At 36.9% G+C, this 7,229-nt stretch overlaps 1 protein-coding gene across 1 annotated transcript in view; it reads right to left on the bottom strand.

Annotated features, from left to right (window-relative positions):
- FREM1 (FRAS1 related extracellular matrix 1) overlaps positions 1-7,229 on the bottom strand; it is a 118,346-nt gene that overhangs the window by 3,961 nt on the left and 107,156 nt on the right.

The raw sequence follows: 7,229 nt of genomic DNA, 5'->3' as shown, positions 1-7,229 counted from the left end.
ATATCACAACTTTTTTATTCATTCATCTGGTCATGAACACTTAGATTGTTTTCATGTCTTGGCTATTACAAACATTGCTGCTATGAGCACGAGGGTGCAGATATCTCTTCAATATAGTGTTTTCATCTCCTTCAGATATATTCCCAGAAGTCGAATTGCTTAATCATATGGTAGCTCTATTTTTAATTTTTTGAGGAACCTCCATACTGTTTTCCACAGTGGCTGCACTAATTTACAATTCTACCAAAAGTGCACAAGGGTTTCCTTTTCTCCATATCCTTGCCAGAACTTATCTCATCTTTTTGATGATAGACATTCTAACTGGCACAATTCTTTGTGAATTATTTTTGCAGCTAGCTGAATTATTCCTATAAGCAATATTTGATTGTGTCTAATTCCCCAGCAGTGCTCATTAAGAGCTCTTTTAAGATGCTTCAAGTAAAAAGCTAATAGGTAATTATTTTCTTCTTTTTTTAGAACAGAAAGTTTCCAACAAGAAACAAGGTAACCATGATCTTCTTGCCTGGTTAATATCAACTGATATATTAAAAAGTAAAAAACAAGTGTGGCAATAGAAAATAGTTGAATTGAATTTTATTCAATTTGCCTATATCTTTCCAAACTTCAGATCCATTTCTTTGTTTTTCCAGATCACATATAGTGAACATAATTAAGCCATTTCTTAATGCTTTTCCCCCACCAATACCAGTCCTTTACTGTTCTATAATGCAGTGGTACTGCTAGGCCTTCTGAGATACGTAAGGCTCTTTACTCCTTTTCTGAATGGCCTTAGGCATCTGGATTTGGGTTTTGTGACTTGTCTCTGATTTCATTATTTACTGTCAGCTCCTGTCTGACAGTTCAGCTGATATGAAAGCACACCTTTTCCCAGACCCTTCACATCCAATGTGGTAATTCTAATGTGATGAGAGTTAGGACACAGAACATTAAATGTGTGTTAAATATAGGCTGAAGGAAGGCTTGAGGGACTTCCTCAGGCTACATGGTATATTGGACAGAGTATGGGAGGCCTGGCTTCCACTTTCTCCTCTGACTCTAACTCCCTTATAGATGTAACTTCAGCCTCATCTTCATCATCAGGAAGCAACAAGTTGTATTTAGCACCTCCTCCTGCTTTAAGATTCTTGAAATTATCTTTAAAAGAGCCTATAAAATCCATTTTAGCTGGTCAAGTGCAAGTTTCATTCATTTTGACTCTGAGAAGCAAAAAGTCTTAAAAGATCAAGATGAGAAAATAGCTGAGAAGCAAAAAGTCCTAAAAGATCAAGATGAGAAAATAGCTGTGTTTAGGATAGGTAAAATGTGAGACCCTAGTTATTCATAAAAAAAATAGTTGGGCATTTGAATGTTGATTATTTTATAAAAATATCATTCCTTTGATGCTTATATACATAAAGTATGATGGATATTAGATAACTACGTATACAGAGAGAAACAAAAATAAAATACAGAGATCTACATGCAAATAAATCTTTTGACAGCTTTGAAATTTTGAATCATTCAAAGTGTAGTATTTAAAACAGAAACCTTAATTTTTCTAGTTACAGAAACACACATCTACTTTTTTGATACTTTTTGATTAAGCATAGACATATTTCAGAGTAACTCTTTAAGACTATGTCAGCAGGGGTTCCAGACACTCCTGTGGAAAAACAAGATGGGTTGAAAGATAATGATCTATAATAATAGAATTATCAACTGTACAATGACTACCTAAGGAAATGAGCAGATGAGATTACAATATGTAAATTCAAGAAATACCCAATCTAGCAGTCTGGCTCCTCTGGGTTAGAAAAATAATAAAACACCAATGGGGAGGAAAGGAGATTGGAGATAAAGATTGACTTGAGCTAGTGATCTGATTAGGGACAAGGGATAAAGTAAAATTGGCTGTTCTTCTTGAAACATGGGTGCTGTAAATGACCCTCTGTAAAGGACCTCCAAGTAGCAAGGCAGCCCGGGGAAACATAGCCCAAAATTGAATAATGGTCCCTGAGACCAAAGACATACTAGGTGCTTATTAATTTTAATTATAGAATTTAAAACCATCTCATAAACATATTTTATAAGAAAGAAAACATGAGGTTATAAAATGTTGAAATTATAATTTTACACTGCAGAAAGAGTTGATAATTCCCAGAGGAATACCATTTTCCAAGCCATATGGGTTGGAGAAAAAAAATGAAGAAAATGAACCTGAAAAGGAATGGAGGAAGGAAAGCAGGGAGGCCCACAGTGAGTGAAAACATGTTGAATGGTAAGGGAGAAATTGGGGTTCAGAGAAAAATTGTACTGAGGAGGTGCCCTTGCTTCCCAAAAATGTTCCTCTTAGAATGACTAATCCAAAGGGATTTGGAGATCTTTCATTTTTCTCTTAGTTTGCTTTTTATCTGCAGCTAGACACTTTCTGAAATGCCTGTAACTAGTATTAACTATTCTTGGGGTAATCATTCTTGTCCTTCTGAAATAAAATGCATATTAAAGTACCATACCAATAAAATCAGATCAAACATTCATACCCATTCTTTCAATTAAAATTTTCAAATCAGAAGTTTTTAATGATATTTTAAAAACTGTAAACCATATATATCTTCTTTGCCTCTCTTATACATCCTGGAAAACTATGAGAAATGGTATTTGATAGATGTTTTAATTTCTGGACCAATATGGTGAATAGATAATGTGTAATTCAAAAAAAATTTTGCATAACTGATAGATATATCGTCACTTTATAAAAATAGAAACTCTACTTGCCCCTAAAAACTTTCTCTTGTTCTGAAAGCTTCTGAATTTTACATCTAAAAATAAGTGACAGTCCTACAGCTGAAAACAATTCTGAGACCAGAGTTTATTAAAATAACCTCAAAACATGAACAAATTAGTTCTGACACTGCTTATTTTGTGTTTGATTTGCTAGATATATCACTGATCTCCTTGAATTAATAGGAGAGATAGGAATTTTACATCATTATAATAGATTTTATAATAGTTTATTGCAGAACAAAATATCTATTTATATTGTTTTTAAATACCATTCATATTTTTATATATGCAATCAACACATATTGCTTGTAAGTCCTATGGTTACATTTAGGTCCAGACAACTTTTTAATTCAATCTATAGTAAGACATCAACTCAATGAAAGATGAATTCTGTCATTTAAATTCAGTGACTTTTTTTTTAAATATATTTTTTATTGATTTTTTACAGAGAGGAAGGGAGAGAGATAGAGAGCTAGAAACATCGATGAGAGAGAAACATCGATCAGCTGCCTCCTGCACATCTCCCACTGGGGATGTGTCCGCAACCCAGGTACATGCCCTTGACCGGAATCGAACCTGGGACCCTTCAGTCCACAGGCCGAGGCTCTATCCACTGAGCCAAACCGGTTTCGGCGACTTTTACATTCTTAAAGGAGCTTTCTGGGAAGAGTAATGTGGGAGGAAATTATCAGGATTGTATGACAACTTTACTGATGTAAAATGCAGGGTGTAAGGAGTTGCCACATGAAGAGTTATGGTGTCTATATCTCTGAAGCTCATAAATGAATGAGGAATAATTTAGTTATTGGGTTGTGGGGTCAATACTGGGGGATAATATTTTTTTAAATATATTTTATTGATTTTTTACAGAGAGGAAGGGAGAGAGATAGAGAGTTAGAAACATCGATGAGAGAGAAACATCGATCAGCCGCCTCCTACACATCTCCTACTGGGGATGTGCCCACAACCCAGGTATATGCCCTTGACCGGAATCGAACCTGGGACCTTTCAGTCTGCAGGCCAATGCTCTATCCACTGAGCCAAACCGGTTTTGGCTGGGGGATAATATTTAAAAGTGTGATCTGGTCTACAGTAAGTGTCCAAATAAATAATTATTGAATGAATGAACCTCTAAACTCAGAACTTGATTGTATCTTCCTTAGGTTTGCTCCAAGAGGTTGTTTTGATTCTAACCCAAAGAAAACTTAATATTCATAATTTAATAAAAAAACCCTAATATGTCTTTGCTGTGATACAAAATGATTAACATATAATTTTGAAAACCTGATTTAGATTAGCCCATTACAAAGTTAAAGTTAAAATCAGTGTCCTTATTAATACACCTAAGATGAGATATCACCTATAATTATGAAACTATTTTTGAGAGTATAATAACAAATTTATAAAAAATCCTCCTCTCTCTCTCTCTCTCTCTCTCTCTCTCTCTCTCTCTCTCTCTCTCTCTCTCATTTATTTGCTTGTATAACCACGAGCAAGTTATTTTTCTCCCCTGAATCTCTTTGTTTTATCTGTAACATGTAAACAATAATACCTGCTTTCCTCACTGAAGTGATGGGAGGGTCAAATAAGCTCATATATGTGAAAGAATTCTGTTAACTATAAAATGTAATCTAAAAGTAAGGTGTTATTGGCAAAGAAGCATGTAGAACAAGGTCAGTGTAAAAGAGTCGTGGTGCGAAGGTGCTTCAAACCAAGCTGTAGCTGAAATTGTAGAGCAAATGCATGAGGAAGTAGAAAGGCTTTTACATTAATTTGGGCTTTTATTTTATTACTGGGTTAAGTGAACTGTGTAATAGTAATAGGTATATGAAGAACCCCTTTATCACTAGTCTTACTCATCATTAAAATCCAGCTATAATTAGAGGAATCAATAAAATAAAATAAACAGAAGTATTGGAGGACAAATGTAGGGTTATCAACATGAAACTATCAGCAATATTACTATAAGTTGCCATAGAAATAATTTTTGACACCAAAAAGCTAGAGGATCATAACCTCGGAATAAAGACTAGTCCTTCAAAGAAGAGACCGTTGGTGACCTTACGCCAACATTGATGAATGCATGGAAAGATAACACTCAATAGATGTCTTTATTTTTCTCATAACATTAAGAATCAAGTAAAGCCTCATTAAGATCACCAGAGTTCCAGCTCAGCCAACGTGGCTCAGTGGTTGAGCACCGACCTAGCAAGAGGCCACAGTTCGATTCCTGGTCATTTGAAAACCACTGGAAGATGAACAATAAGGCTATTTGCAAACTTGAGGTTTGGGGGTTCTGTTGCTTTGTGCATCATGTTTTACCAATAAATCCCAGCAGAAACTGCTCTTCTGGATTTGCCCTCATTTTTGTCAGTAGAGAAACTATTCTCTTTCCCCTCTATAGCATTGTAATCTCATCCTTGCTAATTCAGAAAGCTTTGATTACACATCAAAGCTCTGTCCTTAAGGAGTAAACAAGACTTATTCCACTATTTCTAAGACAAACATTAAATAAAAGCAGGACATCCAGACCCTGGACCACCAGAAAGATGAATAAGCGAGTCCTGTAGAAATGAAGCCTGAAACATCATTGTAGGCAAACATGACAAAACTGCAGCTGTCCCACTTCGGGCACATCGTAAGAGGACAGGGTTCTTTGGAAAAGATAATAATGCTGGAGAAAAGAGAAGGCAGCAGGAAAAGAGAAAGACCGAATATGAGATGGGTTGACTCCAAAAAGAAGCCATAGTCATGAGTCTACAGGAGCTGAGCAGGGCTGCTGAGGGCAGGGTTTGTAGACATCACTCATTCTTATAGACGCCAGAGCCATAGCCAAGTCAACGACATATAGCAACAAGGACATTTGGTTATTTTGGTGGAAAATGTCTTAATTGTTCTTTAACATATAATATTATGGAATATATGTACTTAAGGAATATTCATAGAATTTTTTTAAAAATTTAACTTATTGTATACCACCAACATCAACAAAGACATGAAAGCCACTGACTAAACTCTATTTTGCCTTTGCTTATACTTAGGACATGAAATACATCAGTGAAAACAGGGATGGTTGATTTGACCAGTTTTTAAATATACTGTTAAAATATCCTATTAACTTTTTTTAAAAATCTAAGTATAATGTCCACACAATAAAATGCATACATTTTAAAGCATTTAATTTGATAATTATTTTTATATATTTTATTGATTTTTTACAGAGAGGAAGGGAGAGAGATAGATAGTTAGAAACATCGATGGGAGAGAAACATCGATCAGCTGCCTCCTGCACATCTCCCACGGGGGATGTGCCCGAAACCCAGGTACATGCCCTTGACCGGAATCGAACCCGGGACCTTTCAGTCCGCAGGCCGACGCTCTATCCACTGAGCCAAATCGGTTTTGGCAAATTTGATAATTTTTGACAATGGTATATATCCATGTAACAACCACCCAGACCAAAACATAGAACAGTTAGAGCCTCATCTATTTTCCTGTCACCCCACAATTCCTGCCAGAGATAACTGTTTTTGTTTTTGTTTTTATTTCTAACACCAACTAATAGATTAGTTGTTTTTCTCTTATTTAAATGTAAGCACACAATATGTATTCTTTTCTGTTGGGTTGCTTCCTCTCTACATAATGTTTTTGAGATTTATCCACATCATTGGAGGTTTCAGAAGTTCATTCCATTTTATTGTTTATAAAATAACTAGAGGCCCAGTGCATGAAATTTGTACACAGGTGGGGTCCCTAGGCCTGGCTGGCGATCAGGGCCAATCAGATTTCCAGTCTCCCCACCTCCTCCTTCCCTCACCACCTGCCCCCGGTTCCCTGTCCCAACCTGGGGCCTGGCCCTGATCGGGTGATTGGGGCTGGCTAGTCGGGGTGAGGAACAGGGGGAGGGACACAGGAGATTGGCTGCCAGCCCAAGGAGGGAGTCGGCCCTCAGCCCCTGGGAAAGGGGTTGCATCTGCCGCCATCCACCCCCGGTTCCCTGTCCCAGCCCCTGGGCTTGCTGGCCACGGGGAGGGACTGGGAGTTTGGCTGGCAGGCCCCATTGGCAATCAGGGCCTGCGGGCTGGGGGCAGCTCCTGCATTGAGCATCTGCCCCCTGGAGGTCGCTATGCATCATAACGACCGGTTGTTGCAGTTGTTCCGTATAACAGTTGCTTAGGCTTTTATATATATAGATTTATCAAAAAGAAACTACAGTATTGCCTTTTGAAAGAGAAAATATAAAGAACTCCTATAAATCAATAACAAAAAAGACAAATGACCCAAACTATTATTATGAACGAGACTGATATGAAATTGTTGTGAACTTTTTTATTTTAACATATATTTTTATTCCTTTTAGGTAAATCTTAAGGAGTAGAATTGCTAGGTCAGAGGGTAGATCAGGGGTGGGCAAACTTTTTGACTCGAGGGCCACAATGGGTTTT

Source organism: Myotis lucifugus, unplaced genomic scaffold (assembly GCF_000147115.1).
Source record: "Myotis lucifugus unplaced genomic scaffold, Myoluc2.0 scaffold_79, whole genome shotgun sequence".
Lineage (NCBI taxonomy): Eukaryota > Metazoa > Chordata > Mammalia > Chiroptera > Vespertilionidae > Myotis > Myotis lucifugus.
This window is presented reverse-complemented; position numbering and strand designations above follow the sequence as displayed.